The 23,286-nt window shown below is 41.1% G+C and overlaps 1 protein-coding gene and 1 long non-coding RNA gene across 2 annotated transcripts in view; one reads left to right on the forward strand and one right to left on the reverse strand.

The window, feature by feature from the left end:
• Positions 1-23,286, reverse strand: part of sox5 (SRY-box transcription factor 5) — a 243,323-nt gene that overhangs the window by 172,229 nt on the left and 47,808 nt on the right. The gene's annotated exons all lie outside the window — the stretch shown is intronic.
• LOC109614983 lies at positions 3,610-21,935 on the forward strand. Its single transcript, XR_002196000.2, has 3 exons — positions 3,610-3,647; positions 21,124-21,339; positions 21,769-21,935. It is a non-coding gene; the product is annotated as an uncharacterized LOC109614983 (long non-coding RNA).

The raw sequence follows: 23,286 nt of genomic DNA on the forward strand, positions 1-23,286 counted from the left end.
TCAACACTTCTTATTGCGGGCCAGCTGGTTTGCCTGGTTTCTTGTTTATTTGGAAATGGTTTTGTTTAATGTAAGGTCTAACATTTTAATGGTTGAATAGATCTAACCATTTCTGATTTGGCTAAGCAAAGTCAGGTCTGACAATCGTATTCCACTGCTAGTTGCTATTGGGCATAAATATAGCACAAGGAATCAAATGTCAACCAAGCCAATTCTGGATGGAAAAGGAAATTTGACATAGACTATTATGGAAACTTGTCTTAATGGGGTGTAAGCTTCACTCTAATGATGGAACTTCTGAGATCCACAAGTTTTCAGGACTGATCTATTGACTTAGTTGTTGGGAGTTGACAGAACCATACCCAGTGGACTATTGAACCACACTAATCGTTGTTTTGCAGTTATGCCTTCAACAGATTGGGACATCACAACCTCTTTTCTGATGATACATCACATTACTGACAGGACACAGAAAACTTAGTGTAAGACACTGAATTAGTGAAGTGTTGGAAACTCACTACTCCACTACACACCTACACTGACTTGTTAGGATAACAAGGCAATTTGCTGGGTCCACATCACACTGACTGCAATAACTGATATTGGAACTTTACATCACAAATGCAAGACAAAGAAAACTGAAAACAACACACTTGATTGGAAACCAACTTAATTCCTTACAATCTCAGATTTCTAAATTAACTGATATGGTGATTTCATATGTATGAAGGTTTGTTTTCCACAGGAGAGGTGGGAAACTGTACTTTAACAATCCCAATATTCGACTTAGACGTATTTTGTGATGATGCCTAATGATCGACATTATGGGGGCTATCATGGTATGTTTGGATAGTGAATCCTTCCCTATTTAAAGGTACACATTTTCACAGGTACAACAGGATATGCATGTCTTTTGTATGATATTGTAGCATGGATCAAGATACGGACAAGGGTGGGTTTTGATTGTTTAATAGACTTTGGGGGAATGTTTAGTCATAATGTTATGTTGAGTCTGATTTTATGCTGAACACCGTTATCACTGATAGTAGTCCAAATGTATCTCAACCCTCATAATCTCAGGTGGGAGAGGGATTAATGACTGTCACACATTGAGTTATGTGTCGGTGTGGTGTGTCAATTTCCTTGTTTACATTCCTTTTTCATTTGAGGCACTATATGACCTCATTGGTCAGATACTCCTTTATGTTGTTTTGTCTTAATCATTTGTAACATAAGTCTGTGGGACTTTTCATTAGGAATTGAATTGTACTTTTAATGTTTTATCAAACATATAATTTCTTCTTACATGTGTGTAAGGGGGGAGTGCAGAAGTGTATGAATGTATGCTTGTTATGTTTAGATAACAACAGACCATCTGTTTATCCGTAAACAGCAAGTCACGTTAAGTCAAAGCGCAACAGTAATCAGCCAATGGGCATTAAGTACTGTGTTGTGTATTCTGGACTGTGATGTCTATAAAGTAGAGGACAACTGGAAGTTCTTTGAGATTGAGTTAGATGAGTTTGTTTGTAAGACCGAGTAAGAATGGGTCTATAACATCATGAACAATAAACTATCAAATGCTGCAATAAATAACTGAATTACTCTCTCCTTTCATGATGGGGTACGCAATCATTATTTCAACCACTATACAAAACGGCTGATTTCTAACAATGTCAACTTCTTATCTACAGCCTGGACACATTGACACTGGACAGAAAGTGGATGTATGCATAGTGTATATATCTCTGGCTTATGTTAACAAGACACTTGATCCATTTCCTGTAATTGCTTCTCTCTCCACTTTATCAATCTTTTTCCATCCTCTGTATTTCTCTTCTTATTAGTTTAATTAAGGAGATGCTTCCTGCTTAATTAGCATTACTCAAGGGCATAACGGCAGATTATTCATTGGTTTCTTTTTTTGGATCAGGGATTTAACCAGATTCCTATGGTTACTGGCCCTACGCTCTTTCCATCAGGTTGACCTCTTCTCTATCCGCTTGTCCTATTCTCTCTCTCTCTTGTCCCTCTCTCAATTCTATCCCTTCTGTCACTGTTGTCATTGGTCACTCACAGTCCCTCACTCCTTAACATGGCTATTCCCACAAAACTTTAATTCTGTTAATCGCTGTTTATTTTAAATCCTTTTCTTCTATTAGGACAGAAAGCACAGCTAAATTCACTGCAATTAACAAGTGCCTGTACGTTAGAACAGGCCTTACACAGATGGAATAACAATCAAACACACAAATAAATGTGAACTGAAGTCTGCCTGCAGTCTGGGCAGTACATAACAGGTCAGTTACATTGGTTTATTGTAATTTAAATTCTTACATGCGGGTTGATGGATTGCTGTATAAATCGAATTCTATTCGAAAAGACATGACTAAATTGTTTTGGAGCCGGGATACAAAATGTAGCTACACCTATAACAACATCTCCTATAATGTCTGTGACCAATGAAACTACAAAACAGCTATTATCGCATTGAATGCAGTAGTACAATATTAATGTAGGTCAGAGTTGGTTCGGGGACAATTTAGTTTGAGGTGAATGACATGCATTGCGTCTATTTCATTGCGTCTATTTGAAAAGCATTTGTGTGCCATCTCTTGATTATTGTTAGTTCAGCATTTTTGTGTCCATCTCTGCTGTGGTTCGATGTCCTACTCCTAGAAAAGTGCATAACCTCCCTTGTAAAAGGTGTACATATATGAAGGGTATGAACATGTTTTTTTTATTTCAGAATATCTGTAAACATGAAATGAACTGAATGTATATAATGAAATTTTCAGAAGAATATTAAATGTTTATTTAAAATAAAATATATTCACACAAGGTGGCTCGGCTGATGACAGCACATGCAATGACAGCATCTGTAAAATTACTAAACAGTGATGTTGACGCTAAATTATTTCTCATTCATTTCTGTTGGGTACCGTAACAAGACTGATGTAGTCCTTGTATGTCAGGAATATATATTTTTAAATATGTATCCATGAATTTGTCCAAATACCTTTGGTCAGCTAAAATTGGGGGAATACAGTTGTGGTCATAAGTTTTGCATACCCAGGCATAAAATGTGAAATTTTGGCATTGATTTTGAAAATATGACTTATCAAGCAAGGATAGTGATCATATGAAGCCATTTATTATCACATTTGTTTGGCTCCTTTTTAAATCATAATGATAATTGAAATCACCCAAATGGCCCTGAGCAAAAGTTTGAATGTTTAGCCTTGTTACAGACACACACAGGTTAAAATGGCAATTAAAGGTTAATTTCCCACACCTGTGGCTTTTTAAATTGCTATTAGTGTTTGTGTATTAATAGCCAATGAGTTTGTTAGCTCTCACGTAGATGCAATGAGCAGGTTAGATACTGAGCCATGGGGAGCAGAAAATAACTGTCAAAAGACCTGCGTAACAAGGTAATGGAACTTCATAAAGATGGAAAAGGATATAAAAACATATCCAAAGCCTTGCAAATGCCAGTCAGTACTTTTAAATCACATATTAACCTTTTCATGCGTTTGTTTCAAATATTCCTTACAGACCCCCCATCGTGAGTTTTTTTGCGCATGACTTCAGTACTCACTACAGCATTTGAACTCACTCCAGCATTTGAATAGTCACCTTGCCAGGTAAGGAACACTACATACATTGCAAGCTTCTCTCGTTGACTCGAATTCTAAGAGCTGCAAAAGTTGGTTGATGTATAGCTAGCTCGAAAACGTCAGCTAACCGGTAGCAAACGTCAGCTAACCGTTAGCTAACAAAGCGTGACCAGTAATTCAGTACAGTTAAATTGAATAAACTATATAAAAAGCATACAACGGGTAACGTAACTTCTAGAAGTTTTTTACAATGGTTTTGATCGGTTGTCAGCTCTTCCAAGAAATGTTAAGATGCTCTATAGTAGTCGCTAATATAATTTATTTTGGTATATTAGTGTTGGCTGTCTGTTGGTACGTAAGTAACACTTCTTGTCCCGATTTGAATGCTTTCTACCTGGTTAATATCATAGTGTGGTCTTGAAACAATTACAATCAGGAAATAAAGTTATAAACACAGTTTGAGCTAAATGTGAGCAAATAACAGCGCGGTCTGACCAGCCATTGTTACGTTACTTGTAGCTAGGCATGCTTATGGTGCGTTCTAAACAAGACGTTCTAATCACACCGGTGTGATCGTACGTTTCAGGGACCACTCTAGCTTGATCACACTGGTGTGATCGTACGTGTCAAACGGTTAAGAAGTGGAAAATTTGGGTATCTCTTGATACCAAGCCAAGGTCAGGTAGACCAAGAAAGATTTCAGCCAAAACTCCCAGAAGAATTGTTCGGGATACAAAGAAAAACCCACAAGTAACCTCAGGAGAAATGCAGGCTGCTCTGGAAAAAGATGGTGTGGTTGTTTCAAGGAGCACAATACGACAATACTTAGCTGCATGGACGAATTGCCAGAAAGAAGCCTTTACTGCGCCACAAAAAAGCCTGGTTACAATAGGCCCGACAAAACTTTGACACGCCTCAGTGCTTCTGGCACCCTGTAATTTGGAGTGACGAGACCAAAAATTACTTTATGTTCACAACCATAAGCGCTATCTTTGGAGAGGGGTCAACAAGGGCTATAGTGAACAGAATACCATCCCCACTGTGAAGCATGGTGGTGGCTCACTGATACTTTGGGGGTGTGTGAGCTCTAAAGGCACAGGGAATCTTGTGAAAACCGATGGCAAGATGAATGCAGCATGTTATCAGAAAATACTGGCAGACAATTTGCAATCTTCTGCATGAAAGCTGCGCGTGAGATGATCTTGGACTTTCCAGCACGACAGTGACCCTAAGCACAATGCCAAGTTGACCCTCCAGTGGTTACAGCAGAAAAAGGTGAAAGTTCTGGAGTGGCCATCCCAATCTCCTGACCTTAATATCATCCAGCCCCTCTGTGGAGATCTCAAACATGCGGTTCATGCAAGACGACCAAAGACTTTGCATGACCAGGAGCCATTTTGCCAAGACAAATGGGCAGCTATACCACCTGCAAGAATTTGGGGCCACACAGACAACTATTACAAAAGACTGCACAATGTCAATGATTCGAAAGGGGGAAATACACAGTATTAAGAACTAAGGGTATGCAGACTTTTGATCAGGGGTCAGTTGATTTTTATCTTTGTTGCCATGTATTGTTTTATTATTGTGACATTCTGTTATGACCTACAGTTGAATGTGAATCCCATAAGAAATAAAAAATGTTTTGCATGTTCACTCATGTTTTCTTTACAAGCGGTACATATATTACCAATTCTCCAAGGGTATGCAAACTTTTGAGCATAACTCTATATACTAATAATTGTCATGATAAATGTTGCACCCAAAAGGGATGAAAATGGATGACAACATCCACAACAATGATCATTAGACATCACTATACACTCATATCATGACAAGCAGGCAGTGTGTCACAGAGAAAAGGAACATTCCCTGCACAAAAAGCGAGGAAACCCTTCTTTTCCACTTTTCATTTGCTTCCGGTCCGCCGTAGAGAAAGGACATACTGACAATGGCTCTGCTTTCACTACGTAGTTTTTTAACTTGTTTCTGTAAATATTGTTTTTATTTTTGTTCATGCTGCATTGTCGCTCATACAGTACAATGGACTAGCACTTCAGGAAATTTGTTCATCATTGAATACAGACTTTTACACTACTCACCAAAGCGCCTGCTGCAAATTCTTTGTCTTGCCACCGTTTTGATCACCAATACTCCAACGAAGGAGAAAGAAGAGAGGCAAATGTGCCGGTATCCTATGTAGATCTCGGACAAGATACTGCAATCTGCCATTAACTAGCATTTTACTCGCAAATGTTCAATCACTGGACAATAAAATGGACGAACTACACGCATGGATTAATTTTCTACAACAAGTGTTGTGTGCTAGCATGTGTAGATACCTGGCTGGATCCCACAATATCTGACCTAGCCAACACCCCTGCTGGTTTTTCTATCTACTGGCAGGACAGATCTTCGAAATCCTGTAAACGTAAGGGTGGAGGGATCTGCATTATGGTTAACTTTCACTGGGGCATGAATGTTGCAGTACTTTCAACACACTGTTCACCAGACCTGGAGCTAAAGGTACGGTCCTTCTACCACCTGCGGGAATTCAGCTCCACTATTATCACTGGAGGTCCTCATACCCTTGCAGGTGGATAAAACGTGCACGCTGAAAGAGCTATACAGAATAATAAACAGTCAAGAGACAGTTTTCATTGTTGTTGGCGATTATAATAGGGCAATTGTAAGGAAAGTTTTGCTGAAAAACCACCAGCACATTAAATTCCTACCAGTGGCGATCAGACTCTTTACCATTGTTATTCACAAATACGAATTGGCTACAAACCCATATTCCACCGCACGTTTGGTAAGGATGATCAATATTTGCTCCTCCCATCCTATAGACAACACCTAAAACAAGATAAACCGTTTTTTCAGACTGTTCAACACTGGAATGAGGGATCTGTTACTGCTTTACAGGACGGCTTTGAAATAATGAACTGGCAGATGTCCTGTAATGAAACCAATGGGAACTCTGATGAATACACAGAATCTGTCACAGCATATACAGCTCCGAAAAAAAAGAGACCACTGCAAATTTTTCATTCCTTTCCAAAAAAGCCGAAAAGGAAGGTTTTGAGTTAGAAACAGAATTTTTTTAATTAACCCTTTGGCGCGTACGATCACACCAGTGTGATCAATCTTGAGTGGTCCCTGGAGCGTACGATCACACCGGTGTGATTAGAACGCACCATTAGCATACCTAGCTACAAGTAACGTAACAATGGCTGGTAAAACCGCGCTATTATTTACTCACATTTAGCTCAAACAGTGTTTATAACTTTATTTCCTGATTGTAATTGTTTCAAGACCATACTATGATATTAACCAGGTAGAAAGCATTCAAATCGGGACAAGAAGTGTTAGTTACGTACCAACAGACAGCCAACACTAATGCACAAAAACGAATTATATTAGCGACTACTACCGATCAAAACCATTGCAAAAACTTTCTAGAAGTTACGTTCCCCGTTGTATGCATTTTATATAGTTTATTCATTTTCACTGCATTGAATAACTGGTCACGATTTGTTAGCTAGCGGGCAGCTGATGTTTGCTAGCGGTTAGCTGACGTTTTCTAGCTAGCTACAGTAATAAATCAACCAACTTTTGTAGCTCTTAGAATTCGAGTCAACGAGAGAAGCTTGCAATGCAATGCATGTAGTGTTCCTTACCTAGCAAGGTGACTGTTCAAAGGCTGGCATGAGTTCAAATGCTGCAGAGTACCGAAGTCACGTGCAAAAAAACTCGCTGGGGGGTCGGTAAGGAATATTTGAAACTCACGCGTGAAAAGGTTAAGAGACGCAAATTGAACGCTTCTGTTGCTTACTCAAAACGTTTCTTTTAAACTTTTTTGGAAAGGAAAGAAAAAGGTGCAGTGGTCTCTTAATTTTTTCTCCAAGTGCATTGACGATGTTGTCCTGAGGGTCAATGTCAGGACTTTCCTAAACCAAAAGCCCTGGGTTAATGATGGAAAAAGGGACTACAGGGATAACTACCACAGCCCTGACCCCAGACGCATGTGGTGTGGACTGCGTCACATCACAAACTACAAAGGGAGGAATAACAGTGATGCATGTCCTGCCGCCTTGCTCCCTGACAAGCTCAACACTTTCACAGTTTGAGGTGACCAATACAATTCCTTGGGTGTGGCTTGCTGAGAATCAGGAGAACTGCACTCTGTCCCTAACCATGGCCGAGGTGTTCCAAACCGTGTCCTCAGGGGTGCACTGACCAGCTAGCATAGGTTTTCACCTCCATATTCAACCTCTCCCTGTCTCTGGCTCCAGTCCCTTCCTGATTCAAACAAACCACCATCACCTGTCTGAACTACTACCACCCTGTAGCAATAGTCTCCATCATCATGAAGTGCTTCGAGCGGCTGGTCAGAACTCACATCTGCTCCACCCTTCCTGAGGCCTTGGACCCCTTTCAATTTGCATACCGCACCAATAGATCTACAGACAATGCCATCACCCTGACGACACACCTGGACAAAGGCATTTTAACAGGGGTGTGTAGACTTTGTATATCCACTGTACGTGTGGATGCTGTTTGTGGACTACAGCTCTGCATTCTAAACACCATTGTGCCCGCTAAGCTTGTTCCTAAGCTCAGGACCCTGGGACATAACTCCTCCCTTTGCAATTGGATCCTGGACTTCCGTATGGGCAAACCCCAGGTGGTGGGAATTGGCAACCTCACCTCCTCTGCATTGTCCCTGAGCAGACAGCACAACCATCCTAGGTCTCACTCTCCAGCAATGATGAGACCGCTTATAGAGAGGAGGAAAAGAACCTGGCTACATGGTGCCAGGACAACAAACTCTCTGTCAACGTCTACAAGACTAAGGGGATGATCGTGAACTTCAGGAAGCGGCAGAGGGGGGTTCATGCCCCCATGCACATCGATGGAGCTGAAGTGGAGAGAGTCTCCGAATTCAAGTTCCTCTGTGTGTTCATCAAGGATGACCTCACTTGGTCCAGGCATGCGAACTCTGCAGTGGAAACTGCCCAAAAATGACTTTACTTCCAAAGGAAACTCAAGAAATTTGGAATTTAAAAACTCACTAACTTCTACAGGTGCACTTGCAAGGACTGCAAGTCCCTCCAGAAGGTGGTAAAGTCTGTGGAGCGTGTCATCGGCTGCCATCTCCCCTCCATGCAAGGCCTCTGCAATACACAATGCCCGAAGGAATGCACGGAACATCATCAAAGACCCCAGCCACCCAGGCTTTGGTTTGTTCACATTGCTGCCGTCTGATAGACTCTACCGGAGCACTGGGGCACGCACCTCCAGACTTACAAACAGTGTTTTCCCTCAGGCCATAAGGATCCTCAACCAACACTGATCCATGATCATACTGATCACACAAGAACATTCCAGATGTTCTGATGTCTTTTCGGGTACTTTCAATGTATATTAGAACATTCTCTCTCATGTGCAATTCATAAGCATATTAAACTAATATGCATCAATAATATTCATACTTCTACCCATATTGTGCATTTCCCAATCCTACTCCTCCTAAGATGTTACTATTTTATTCTGTTACGTATATTATGTATATTATTGCCATACTTGTATATTATTTATTTACTTGCCATATCTACAATATTTAATACGACTGCCCATTTGCTGCTAGTTTACATTTTTTTTTTTTTTATTGCTGCAGGTTTTAGTGTTATGTACAATATCTCAGAAAAATGAGTACACAATCACATTTTTGTAAATATTTGATTATATCTTTTCATGTGACAACACTGAAGAAATGACACTTTTCTACAATGTAGTGAGTATACAGCTTGTATAACAGTGTAAATATACTGTCCCCTCAAAATAACTCAACACACAGCCATTAATGTCTAAACCGCTGGCAACAAAAGTGAGTACACCCCTAAGTGAAAATGTCCAAATTGGGCCCAATTAGCCAATTGCCCTCCCTGGTGTCATGTGACACGTTAGTATTACAAGGTCTCAGGTGTGAATGGGGAGCAGGTGTGATGAATTTGGTATCATCGCTCTCACAATCCCTCATACTGGTCACTGGACCATTCAACATGGCACCTCATGGCAAAGAACTTTCTGAGGATCTGAAAAGGAGAATTGTTGCTCTACATAAAGATGGCCTAAGCAATAAGAAGATTGCCAAGACACTGAAACTGAGCTGCAGCACGGTGGCCAAGACCATACAGCGGTTTAACAGGACAGGTTCCACTCAGAACAGGCCTCGCCATGGTCGACCAAAGAAGTTGAGTGGGCGTGCTCAGCGTCATATCCAGAGGTTGTCTTTGGGAAATAAATGTACAAGTGCTGCCAGCATTGCTGCAGAAGTTGAAGGGGTAGGGGGGGTCAACCTGTCAGTGCTCAGACCATACGCTGCACACTGTATCAAATTGGTTTTCTTGGCAGTCATCCCAGAAGGAAACCTCTTCAAAAGATGATGCACAAGAAAGCCCACAAACAGTTTGCTGAAGACAAGTAGACTAAGGACATGGATTACTGGAACAATGTGCTGTGGTCTGATGAGACCAAGATAAACCTATTTGGTTCAGATGGTGTCAAGTGTGTGTGGTGGCAACCAGGTGAGGAGTACAAAGACAAGTGTGTCTTGCCTACAGTCAAGCAAGGTGGTGGGAGTGTCATAGTCTGGGGCTGCATGAGTGCTGCCGGCACTGGGGAGCTACAGTTCATTGAGGGAACCATGAATGCCAACATGTAATGTGACATACTGAAGCAGAGTATGATCCCCTCCCTTCGGAGACTGGGCTGCAGGGCAGTATTCCAACATGATAATGACCACAAACACACCTCCAAGATGACCACTGCCTTGCTAAAGAAGCTGAGGGTAAAGGTGATGGATTGGCCAAGCATGTCTCCAGACCTAAACCCTATTGAGCATCTGGGGGGGCATCCTCAAACGGAAGGTGGAGGAGCGCAAGGTCTCTAACATCCACCGGCTCCATGATGTCGTCATGGAGGAGTGGAAGAGGACTCCATTGGTAACCTTTCTTTATTCTTACTATGTAGATGTTGTGTGCCATGTAACAAGAATTTCATTGTGCAGGATGACGCTGTGTTATTTGGTACATTTGAAAAATAAATGCAAAACCTGAAACTTCCTTAACTGACATCCCTCACATAACATGCTTTTCCTGATCCCTTTGCAGCATAATAAGTGGCAGGGACATGGCAGAAAAGCAGCAAATCAAAAGAGCACCACACTGAACATGCACAGGGACAGAGCAGCCAGAGCATGTACAGTACAGACCAAAGCCAACACTAAGGTATCTAGCTACACAGCAAAAAGGTCAATTTTTTAAGGGGCAGCCATTTGAACCCTAATTGGGTATATGTACAGTAAGCAATAAGGCACAATGGGGTGTGGTATATGGCCAATGCCCGGACACAGCACTTAGTCTTGGTATTTTAGCAATGTATCATAAACCCCTGAGATGCCTTATTAACTGGTTACATATGCAGTATGCAGTGATGTCATTGCTGTGGTATACAGTCTGATTTACCAACGCTTCATGCAAATCAACATTCAGGATTCAAACCACCCAGTTTATAAGAGAACCACAGATATGGTATTTCATATAGCGGTTTATTACAGCATTTTGGCATCTTTGGGTTTTGTGGTTTATTCCCAATATGTCATATATAATGCTGTGTCCCGGCACTCAGCAATGTGTTGAGCACACAGCTCTTAGCGTGGCATATTAGCCATATACCTCAGTCATATATTGGCCATATACCTCAGTCATATATTGGCCATATATCTCACACATACATTGGCCATATACCTCACTAATTTATTGACCATATACCTCACACATATATTGGCCATATACCTCACTCACTCCATACAACATAGCCCCCCCCCTCCCGTACTCTGTTTTCCATTTTCTCTTTCTTAAATGTAAGGAAAAGAAGGGAGAGAAAAAAGAAACCGTCAGGTCACCACAACTCCACTCCATCAATTTTAATTCTGTCGATGTGACCTAGTCAATACTGGCTGAGAAAAAAAAAACGCAAATTGAAAAAGGGACAAAGAAAAACTGAGACTATTGATTGGCATGTCAGAGGAGGTTAGGACAAAGTGATCAGAGGAGTGAGAGGGGCTGTGTCAGAGAAGAGCAGAGCGGGGAAGGATGACATTATGAAGACGCATCCAAATGATTTGTTTCCGACTGTGTGTCAAAAACAGTTTGATTCAAAGCCTTGGCTAAGTATATTAGATTCACATGAAGGGATCGTGTTAGCATAAAACGATGTGGTGCTTTGCTTTCCTGGGATGCTAAGACTTTGATAACTTATAACCTTATACATTTTACCTGCCCCGGAAAAGAACACCTGATTCAATTGGTGAACTCATCATCAAGCCCAATTAGTTAAATCACGTGAATCCACCTGGGGGCTATGAATAAAAATCCATGCTGCTTTGTGTACTTCAGCACTAAAGTTAGAAAACATTGATGGAGGTAATATTTAGTTGTTGTGCCAACATGGCACCCTGACATAATGCTATTCTAAACAAGAGGGGCTACTTCTGTTGACCTTAGGCTCCTGTCATTAGCCAATTCTAAGACTCCTCTGTTCTTTATCTACTTTAAACAAGTCATACATCAGGCGCTGTTAATCAGAGCAACCTATAGTTTCGAGGGCATCCTCATTTTTCTTCTCCCATTTTTCATACGTCGCCCCCGGGGGAAATGGAGTGCATGGCCTGGCATTGCCGAGGCATTTGCCACACACTCACCTGTTGAAGTTCACAGCCCCCGGGTGACGACAAAATGCAGAGATGGAGAACGCAGGGGAGAGCGACAGGAGAAGGAGAACATAGGAATGATTGGACGGTGGAGGGGAGGACGAGCCTGCAAGGTCATTGGTCATTGGACAAGGTTGCATGACAGCAAATGAGCAAACAAAAAATATATATAGGAAGACCAAATGAACAAGAGATTAGCAACTGACATGATCGACCAATGAATGAATCAACGAACGAATGAATCACCAACAGAGCAAGAACAGGGGAGTTGAATTGAAATGAGTCAATAAAAGGCACTGAGTGAAAGAGAGTGTGGGAGTGAGTGCTTGAACGTGGGAGTGCGTGAATGAGTCTTCCCTGTCACTTATAAGGACAGTAGCAGCTCTGCTGTGCTCCACTAGTTCCAGATCAGTCACACGTTAGCTACCAGAGGTGACAGGCAACAGCTAGTGGCGATATGCACATTCTTTCTATTTCACTGAGCAACCAGAATAGCAACACAGCATGTAGACAAACAACAGCACTGGTATGTTGAAACACGTACTGTATGTACACACAGTATCCACACATACAGTATCCATATGCACATACATACACACACGTACGCGAGCACAAACATATCAACAAGCCACAGACAGCCGTCAATACATTGACTTCAAGATGATTAGTGAATTAGTTGCACTAGGCTTAGAGATGAGCAGAATTTATTACTGGGAGACTAGTTTTGGCATGCTTGTTAGGTTTAGGGTTAGAACCGGGTTTGATTTGGGGTCATGTTTAAGTGCAGGGTTAAGAACAGGGATTATGGGGTTATGCTGAAATAGGATTTATTTCAATGTTAATCCATTGTTACTTGCTCAAAGGTCACCAGTAATGCATACTCTGTGGCTGTTTGTGTGTACATGTGTGTGTGTGTGTGTGTGTGTGCATGTTTATGTGTGTGGAGAGACAGAGAGAGAGGAGAGTGTGTGTGTGTGTGTGTTGTGAATGCATTGGGATGTTTGACATATGACAGTGTCATTAAAGAGCAGATTGATATGTCATGAGTCCTGGGGGAGATTGTGAAGGGGGAGGGAGAAACAACACTCAATTTATAAGGAAAGGGCTTAATTATAGCAGACAGCTGCATGAACTCAACAACACAAACACACACACACACACACACACACAGCGTTGGGAGCGCACGAGCTACAGAGCTGGGGGAATGGCTGTAGAGTTAATGAACACAGTGGAGGCTGGTGGGAGGACAAGGGGAGGGAGAGAGAGAGATGAAGTGAGGGAGCAGGACAGTGGGCAGTGAAGCAATGCGGCCTCAAATTTGGCTTCTGACTTTGGAGTGTGTGACCCTGACAGAGAGCTTGGAGTGCATATGTGTGTGTGTGTGTGTTTGTAGAGGCCAGGAAGACAATACAGCGATTTTACAGAGCGTGTCACTGACTTTTACAAGTGTTAAGGACATCAACACATAAACACACACACACAGAACATACTGTAAACACACAAACACACACGAATACAAGAGAATGTAGACCCACACAGGAAATATACACACACTGAGGTCTTGATGGACAGACACACAAACATACATATTATAGTTATATATACATACACACACACACACACACACTCCTACACACCCAGCAGGCCTCTGTGCTTTCTGTATTTCACTGTCAGCATCTAGACAATGACAGCCAGGACATAATGAGACAGGGCAGGGCACTTCACACACACACACACACACACACACATACATACACATATCCCTAAGTGGAGACAGGGTCCAGGGTAATTTGCTGTAGTTGAGCGGAGTGGCACTAAAAGCCTGCTGGGTAATTGAGAGGCGAAGGGACAGACTGAAGCGCCATGTCCGTGTGTGTGTGTGTGTGGGGGGGGGGGGGCACACAATGCTCAGGTTCCACTTAGACTGAAGCATGGCTCAAGCGGGTGGCTTTGCGACAGGGGAGCAGACAGCGAGGGCCAGTGAAAAGGCGAATGAGCTAGTTTCAATACAGTGGCCATTAAGTGAAAATATCTCATAGCCACCCACTTGAGAATCTGAAAGAGGGGAGCGAACAAACAAAACAAAACTCTGTTAGATGATGGATTGCTGGTCCTGTCTGGAGTGTCTGTGTTTATTACCTGGCTTTAATGACAGCTGTAGTTAGTAGGTAAATGGTAACAAATAACTGTAATGGCAGTTTAATGCTACAACGAGGCTAGGCTAGAGAACAAAGTTAATGACACTAAAACAGACAGAGAGGACAGAAAAAAAAGAGAGGTGGCAGAAGAGGGAGAGAGAATGCAACAGAGAGACGTACTGGAGGACTGAACTTGAGAGTTATACACTGTTTTGGAGTTCCCTGTGAACCAGACACCGCTATCGTTCATGTCCCTATAAGGTAGAAACAAGCCAAGAGAATGAGAAAGAGGAGGGGCAATGTTAGGGTGACACTGTGTATGTGTGTGTGCATGTTGTGTGCATGATTTTCTGTGTGGGTATGTGTCTATCCATGTGATTTCCACCCTGTGTGTGTTTGTCTTTCTGTCTGAATGTATGTGTGTGTGTGTGTGTGTGTGTGTGTGTGTGTAATAAGAGATCTGTTAATTAACTAGCAGCTAGTGCTCCTGGCGCGGTGCGGATCAAAGGGGGTCTGTGGCCAGCGGCCCCCGCTGAGAGAAAGATGAAATACTGCTCCCACTTTAAAGACTTCCTGTCATTAGGACAGGCCGCGTCCCATCTCCCCTCTCCCCTCTCCCCTCGCTGCCAGCAAGGCCCGACTAGGCCTACACTCTCTGTTCTCCTCTCTTCTTTTTTCCCCAAACAATCAACACAATGACAGCCCCAAAGCCCCCGCTAACAAAGAACCAGCTATTTACAACACACAGCACGCCACAGAGCAACGCACACTGCGACTTAGGGAAAGTGTGTATGTGTACGTACTGAAATTGCTATCAAAATGGGGGCCAGTTTGAGTGTTACACCTTTTAAGTGAAGACATTTTGGCAAATTGAGAAACGTATTGCCAGTCCTCACAAGTTGGTTGAAAGGTTAGGATTTGAAATAGTTGTAAGCATTGAATTAGGCTTCAGATTTGGGGTAACAAATGCAGCCATTAATTAATAGGTTTAGAGGTTAAGTTTAGGCTAGTTAGGGTTAGAGTAAGTCTTACATTTAGAATTAGGGACTAGTATTATCTTAATACTTCTATCTTAATACAATTCTCATGTGTGTGTGTGCATATGTGTGTAGTGGGAAACAGTTATTGATGGAAAGAAAGTGTGTGACCAAGCATGTGTGTGTGTGTGTGTGTGTGTGTTTATAAGAGACAGAAGTCTCTTAATCAGCTAGTGCCTCAACCTGGGCTGCATTACACAATGGAGGCAATGTATCTTAAGTGTCACACACACCAACACACACACACTTAGCAGAGGGCCTGTGCTCATAGGGAACTTAAACCGTCCCTTCACTGCCAGAGCTGGGAGGTGTAACAACAGAGGTTCAAAGAACATATTAGCATCCTCTTCTCCTCATCCCTCTCCTCCCAACAAGGTATCATGAATTCACTTTAGAATGAAGACATTTCCATTCAGAGTACGATGTTTCAATTCACTTCAGAATCTGATGTTTTACACAGGTAATACATGTCTACGGGTGATGTGGTTAAAGGGGCACTACATAGAATCCTTTCTCTAATGTTTATGAGACAGAAATTAAACAATTACTTGACTTGTCTTCTCTTTCTCTTCCCTTACAAAACAAGACCGTAATCATATTAACTAGTGCAGGGTTGGTTTTGGGTGGGGGGGATTGTACTGCAGGTGTCTAAAGCGAGGATGAGGCGATCACAATCCAATGCCAGCTGATAGACAGACCAGCAAGAAAGTAAAAAAGGGGAATATCTCAGGCACACTCCTAAAAATATTTTATGAAACAACTTATAACAATAACTGCCATATGTCTTCTGGTCATTTACGCTTGTATTTATGCTAACAGAACAGTCAAAATCTTACATATTTCCCATTCAAGTTGGGACTTGGTAACCTCATTGTTACTCATTTATTCTGGCCATATTTTGATTTGCATGCCACACACACACACTCTCTGTTATGTCACAATATAAAAATGTAGTCATGTTTTCTTTCTTTTACCATCATGTTGTACCAATCACTCTTCAAGCCAATTTGTGTGTAATCATTGTTGTTCTTGACTGCTTGAGCCTTTCAGCAATGTTCAATTAGTATATAACTCAATAAATGGAAATGGTGTCAATTTTTCCAATACATCCCTACCCATCAGAAGGTTTTGAAAACATACTGGTAGACTGCTAGCTAGCTACCACGCCAGCTAGCTAACTTCACATCACACAAGACATTGGCTTGTCATTTTAACTGATGTCTAATCAGCAATTCATTTGAGCCTTGCTTATTGAATATAATACCTGGACATTAGCTAATCAGACCCGTGGGTAGCTATGTTAAATGTAGCACACGTTTTGGCTACTTTTGTTAAATGGCAAACTGACTGCAACATTCGCTTGCTAACTGTGCTTGATAATGAGGCGAATTCTCGGCCTGTCTAGTATACTGCTTTTATTGGATTTAAACAGTTTAACCTCAGTTACTTTCCTATTATTCTGACTACTGTAGAACAAATGGTAGCTTACTTCATAGAATTAATCACTAGATTTAGTGGAAAATTGGGAGTTCATGAGTTTACTTGTCAATATCAAATGATCATTGGAAGAGGAGGCGGTATCTGTGCTTGCATGAATGCTGGTATTTTATTAGAAGACAAATAACAAAATTCTAATTCGCTCATTCCAGAATGTGTTGAGGAGATGGTGTATTTTATGACACCATTTTATCATTTGTAATTAGTAAATTACGTAGGTGAGCTATGGTCAAATTCCTCTTTAACACTAGAACCGCTAAGCCTTTCAGACAAACAGTATCAGCCAGAGCCGAACACTGTTTCTCATCATTCGCATACAAATCGGCCCTATTAGCATACACTTTCTCCTCCGCAGCATCACCTTCCAGACAGAGCATCAGTTCATCTACTGGTTCATCAACAAACTATTTAGAATAGTAAAAAAAAATTTTTTTTAATAATTTGTAATGGTTAATGAAATTGAAAAAATACAAGAATGTGTTTATACTGAAGGTCTTATCAGGGGGGAAACAACAAAAAAAAGAATGAATATAATTATTTTTTTCTTTGAAAACAGGATATAGTATTTTCATTCATTTATTAGGCCCTACAAAATGAAAATTACACAAAACTTCATTTATTCAAAATATATCAATTAGAATTTAGTTTTCATTTTGATCTCATTTAGATGATGTACAAGGTATGATAAGAGACATTATCGACCTGTTTGCGACGATCAAAGTATAAACGCATGAATAGGCCTAAAGCACGGTTACTTGATAAACACCAAAAATATAAAAGAATGAATAACACACAGACACAAAATTGATAGATCCAAGGATATAGCCTCTCCAAGTAAAAACATTGCAGTGTATTATTCAATGAATTTGTACATTTGATTAGCAGAGTAAAAGGATGATCAAAGGATGATTTACAGTAGTCTACACTGTCACGGTGCCTCCTGTGATCATGCCTCCCTCTGGGGAAGCTTAACTGACTCCCTGTCGCTGGCCACCACTGTCCATTCTTCCCGCTGCTAGCACTGCATTCACGAAACACCTCTCCACTATTACGCATACCTGTTCCTCATCACATCACACCTGAATTCCCATCATTACACACACCAGATCCTTACTACTACAGCCTATAACTGCCATTGTGTAGTAAGCCCTTGTTTCACCGTTCATCCTTTGCCTGGGATTTTTTGCCTACCACACTGTGACATACACGAATAACAAAATTTAAAAATAAATATACCATGAGCAGAGTAAAAGGATGATCAAAGGATAACTTACAGTAGAGTCTCACACATTTGTGGTCGCTGTTGGTTCATTTTTTTTTTTTTTTGCGAGCATTGGAGGTCGCGGCTCATTATCAGAATCATATGAACCCCGACATCTGAGATGTCAGATGTCGAGTCATTGGGTTTGAAATTGGGTTCTGTTTGCCATTGAGAACTAAACGCTGTAAATTGTGTCTATATTGGGTCTGAGTTGCTCATTGAGTTCAGATTATATACAATTTCTACCCTCATCATCATTCTTCATCATTACACTTCAGTCACATGCATAGGTGTGTCTGGGTTGATTTGGGGTTTATCGCCCATTCATCCATTGATGTGATTGCTATTTCATTGCTATTCATTAGATTAGATTCAACTACACTCACCTAAAGGATTATTAGGAACACCTGTTCAATTTCTCATTAATGCAATTATCTAATCAACCAATCACATGGCAGTTGCTTCAATGCATTTAGGGATGTGGTCCTGGTCAAGACAATCTCCTGAACTCCAAACTGAATGTCAGAATGGGAAAGAAAGGTGATTTAAGCAATTTTGAGCGTGGCATGGTTGTTGATGCCAGACGGGCCGGTCTGAGTATTTCACAATCTGCTCAGTTATTGGGGTTTTCACGCACAACCATTTCTAGGGTTTACAAAGAATGGTGTGAAAAGGGAAAAACATCCAGTATGCAGCAGTCCTGTGGGCTAAAATGCCTTGTTGATGCTAGAGGTCAGAGGAGAATGGGCCGACTGATAGAAAAGCAACTTTGACTGAAATAACCACTCGTTACAATCAAGGTATGCAGCAAAGCATTTGGGAAGCCACAAAACGCACAACCTTGAGGCGGATGGGCTACAACAGCAGAAGACCCCACCGGTACCACTCATCTCCACTACAAATTGGAAAAAGAGGCTACAATTTTGGACAGTTGGACAGTTGAAGACTGGAAGAATGTTGCCTGGTCTGATGAGTCTCGATTTCTGTTGAGACATTCAGATGGTAGAGTAAGAATTTGGCGTAAACAGAATGAGAAAATGGGTCCATCATGCCTTGTTACCACTGTGCAGGCTGGTGGTGGTGGTGTAATGGTGTGGGGGATGTTTTCTTGGCACACTTTAGGCCCCTTAGTGCCAATTGGGCATCGTTTAAATGCCACGGCCTACCTGAGCATTGTTTCTGACCATGTCCATCCCTTTATGACCACCATGTACCCATCCTCTGATGGCTACTTCCAGCAGGATAATGCACCATGTCACAAAGCTCGAATCATTTCAAATTGGTTTCTTGAACATGACAATGAGTTCACTGTACTGAAATGGCCCCCACAGTCACCAGATCTCAACCCAATAGAGCATCTTTGGGATGTGGTGGAACGGGAGCTTCGTGCCCTGGATGTGCATCCCACAAATCTCCATCAACTGCAAGATGCTATCCTATCAATATGGGCCAACATTTCTAAAGAATGCTTTCAGCACCTTGTTGAATCAATGCCATGTAGAATTAAGGCAGTTCTGAAGGCGAAAGGGGGTCAAACACAGTATTAGTACGGTGTTCTTAATAATCCTTTAGGTGAGTGTATATTGTCACTGAACCAGTACACGTACAGTATAACGAAATGCAGTTAGCATTTTACCAGTGCAAATAGAAGAGTGCAAAAAATGTAGTGAAACAATTAAAAACATAATATGTTATAAGTGGGATGTATTAATGTGCAAATTGAAGGTGCAAGGTGGTATGTGGAACTGAAATGCAGGGATAGGTTGAGGTTCCCGGGGTAGACGTACATGTTACAACTGAAAGGGAATGTAAACAACATGTACACAATTTCTAAGAATGATTTACAGTAGCCTACATTTGTCGATTGTATTGATGAAAAACAATAACGTGTAATACGTTTCCTGAATTGATAATTGGTTGGTTGGTATTTGGTTTTGTGAATAATTATTTAGCGTAATACATTTGTAGAATCTTAATCTTCAGTAAAATAAGCAGAGAAAATTCAAAAAGAGATGATAGGATGTGTATGCGATTTTGTTTCTTTTTCTCTCCTAAGATAAACAGTAACGTGTAATACCTTTGTTGAATTGGTAGTTGGCCATTGGTGAAGAATATCTGGTATTTCGTTTCATAAAATATTTAGATTTACATTTTGGATTTACATTTGATGATTTAGCCTACGCAAGAAGTTGTATCTCCTATTGAAAAATGGTAACGTGAGATACATATGTTGAATTGTCAAGTAGCCTATAGCATTTGTATGACATTTAAATAATAGCCTAATTAAATTGTTGAATGTTCATGGAAATCTTGTATTTCATTTGTAAGTTCATACAAATTCAACCAAAACTCTATCATTCATCTGGGAGTATTGCGCATTCATCCATTGATGTCATGCATTCAGTGAGGAGTGAATAGCGTCCGGGTACCATTAGTTGCTGCCTGGGTACCAACACCAAATGCTGTGGGCCAATTAAGTTGGAAAATAGGGTAAAAAAACTGGTAAATGGTTTGTGAGTTTAGAATTCTGACAACGGAACAATGTAATATACGGCCATTTAGGAAAAGTCAAGGAAGGAGGAGGGTGTAGCTTTCAAAATGGCAGTTTTATTTTCATTACAAACACAAACGCCAATCCCTGAAGCAATGTGGATGTCCTGGTGTTTAAACAGGCATACTACAGTACACTGTAATTCAGATAATTTTTTTTAGAAAAAGACTACCAACTTATGTGTTAAGAGATGCTTCCCAGCTAAATATGAAATTTTTACTGATAAACGCTTCTCACACCTAGATTTCACCGGGTGCTTCTGCGGCGTGTTCCAGCTCTGATGCGGCCGCCGAAGCTGATCGCGACCACTCCAGTCAATGCTTGTGATTCCACCAGACGAGACACAGCGCGTTTCAGGAGCGTCCCAAAAGTGGCTCTCCACTCTGTTTCCTTAAAGATAGGTGCCTTGTCTATTTTTGACGGACGCTGCGTCCAAGCCGCACAGTTCAAATACAAAAAGTGAGTAATATGAGTACAATAAGTTAGTACAGAAAGTGTGTACTATAACCTAACTATTTTCCATATAATAGGCTATGTGATTTTGAAAAGTAGCCTACTTGTATAGAGCCATTCAGTATTTTAGGCATCCTGAAAACCCATTCAAATGTTCATTAACTTTGCATTACAGAACCTGTGAGATATTATTTGCTATATCAAGAAGTCATTACATATGGTACAGATGCTTTTAGGGTGGGCCTAGATTATTATTATTTATTGATTTTAACCTTTTTTTAATTGCCTATATGTTTTACCATTTTGGAACTTTAGAAAAACTTAATGGTAGAACCCCAAAAATCAAGCAAATAATTTAAAAACAAAAGGAAGGCAACGTATGAGAGGTAAAGTCGTTTTTTGTTGTTTGTTGATCTCGTGATCTCACCAATACAGCTTCCTCGCAGCGCTCTGCTTCTGAAATGCTCCCGGTGGGTTATGACACTGCATGGAGGATGCAGCAAAGCCTCATCAGATCCGGAACACATGGCAGAAGTGCAGAAGGGAGTGTATATCCGACGTCAGGCTATATAAGCTGTTAACATGTTTAGCTTATTTTTACATGCTCATGGAAGTTATAAAACTTTTTTTTTCTGCTACCAAATCAGAGAGCTACCTAGTTACATTAATGCACTATTTAAATTGCTCCCCATAGAAATACAAGTCACTATGTAGGCTGAAATAAATAAATGTCACCTTGTCTTTCAGGTCAAATAGTGGATCTTTATTATTGTGGGCAAATCCTTCAAAGGGCTAATCTACCTGCAGAAACAGGGTAATTCACACAGTTTTGAGCTAGAAATCAAGTCAAATATAGTAGATTTTTTAATTCAAAATACATGATGCAGGCTGATTACATTTGTACTGAATCAATTCAATATAGGGCTTTACAGTAATCATATATTGTAATCAAACACTTTATGGCAATCTGGCCATGAGAGATCGTTATGACAAGCACATGCTAGGTAAGCTGTTCTTAATGAGAGTGTTTTGTTCATCATTACATGTACAAAGGGAATGCTTACTGTACGAAGCAAGTCAAATTCGCACTGATGATGCTCACTGCTTCCCAAAGTGGCCATTTGTCAGGGCATACATTGGCGTTTCAGGGATTTGGACAAACGTTTAATATTGAAGTCGATTTGTAGTGATTTGTCTGCACCTCTCCCTCTCATCCTTCTCTCGAACCCTCAGCATCAATAACACCAGATTCGGTCTGTACTTGTGCTTGGTACATGGTGACAATAAGGCATGCTCTGAGCCAGAGCTGGAAATAAATTATTTACAAACTTTATCTTGTCCTCTTCAAATCCTTCCTATGTTTTCTCATTGAACTCCAGTTCTTGTATTACATACACGCTGTTCCAAACTGTTAGATGTTAAACACCCTGAATAATTCTGTTCCATGCCTGTCTGTCCTCATAATTCACTCACTCACACAGACACACACACACACACACACTTCACATTTCTAACACTGCAGCTACAGGCCTCTGAAGTGTGTTTCTGCTTGGGTGAACATGTGAAGGGCGAGAGAGGGCGTTAAAACAAAAGGAGAGAAGACAATCGTCAACACGGCTCCTCACAAGCGTATGAGTGCTAATTAATTTGATTAGAAAGAGACAAATCCATGATCTGACTTCATATCTTCACTCTCTTCTTCTTCCCCTCTCACCCTCTCAACTTTCCCTCTTTCTTTTTCTTCCTCCTTCTCTACCCGTCTCTCCCTTTTCTTTTCTCTCTCACTTTCTCTCCCATTCCGGCATTGGCAGTTGGCAGTGGCTGGCAGTGTCTTCACCAGCGAGCTGACACAACTTGACAGGAGCCTGTCCTAGAGGACTGGACGCTTTGGCATCGCCCTCAACTACAAGAGCTCAATGATTAGCGCAGCTAGATACAGCACACACTTCTTTC

This window comes from Esox lucius, chromosome 23 (assembly GCF_011004845.1).
Source record: "Esox lucius isolate fEsoLuc1 chromosome 23, fEsoLuc1.pri, whole genome shotgun sequence".
In the NCBI taxonomy this organism is placed as follows: Eukaryota; Metazoa; Chordata; class Actinopteri; order Esociformes; family Esocidae; genus Esox; species Esox lucius.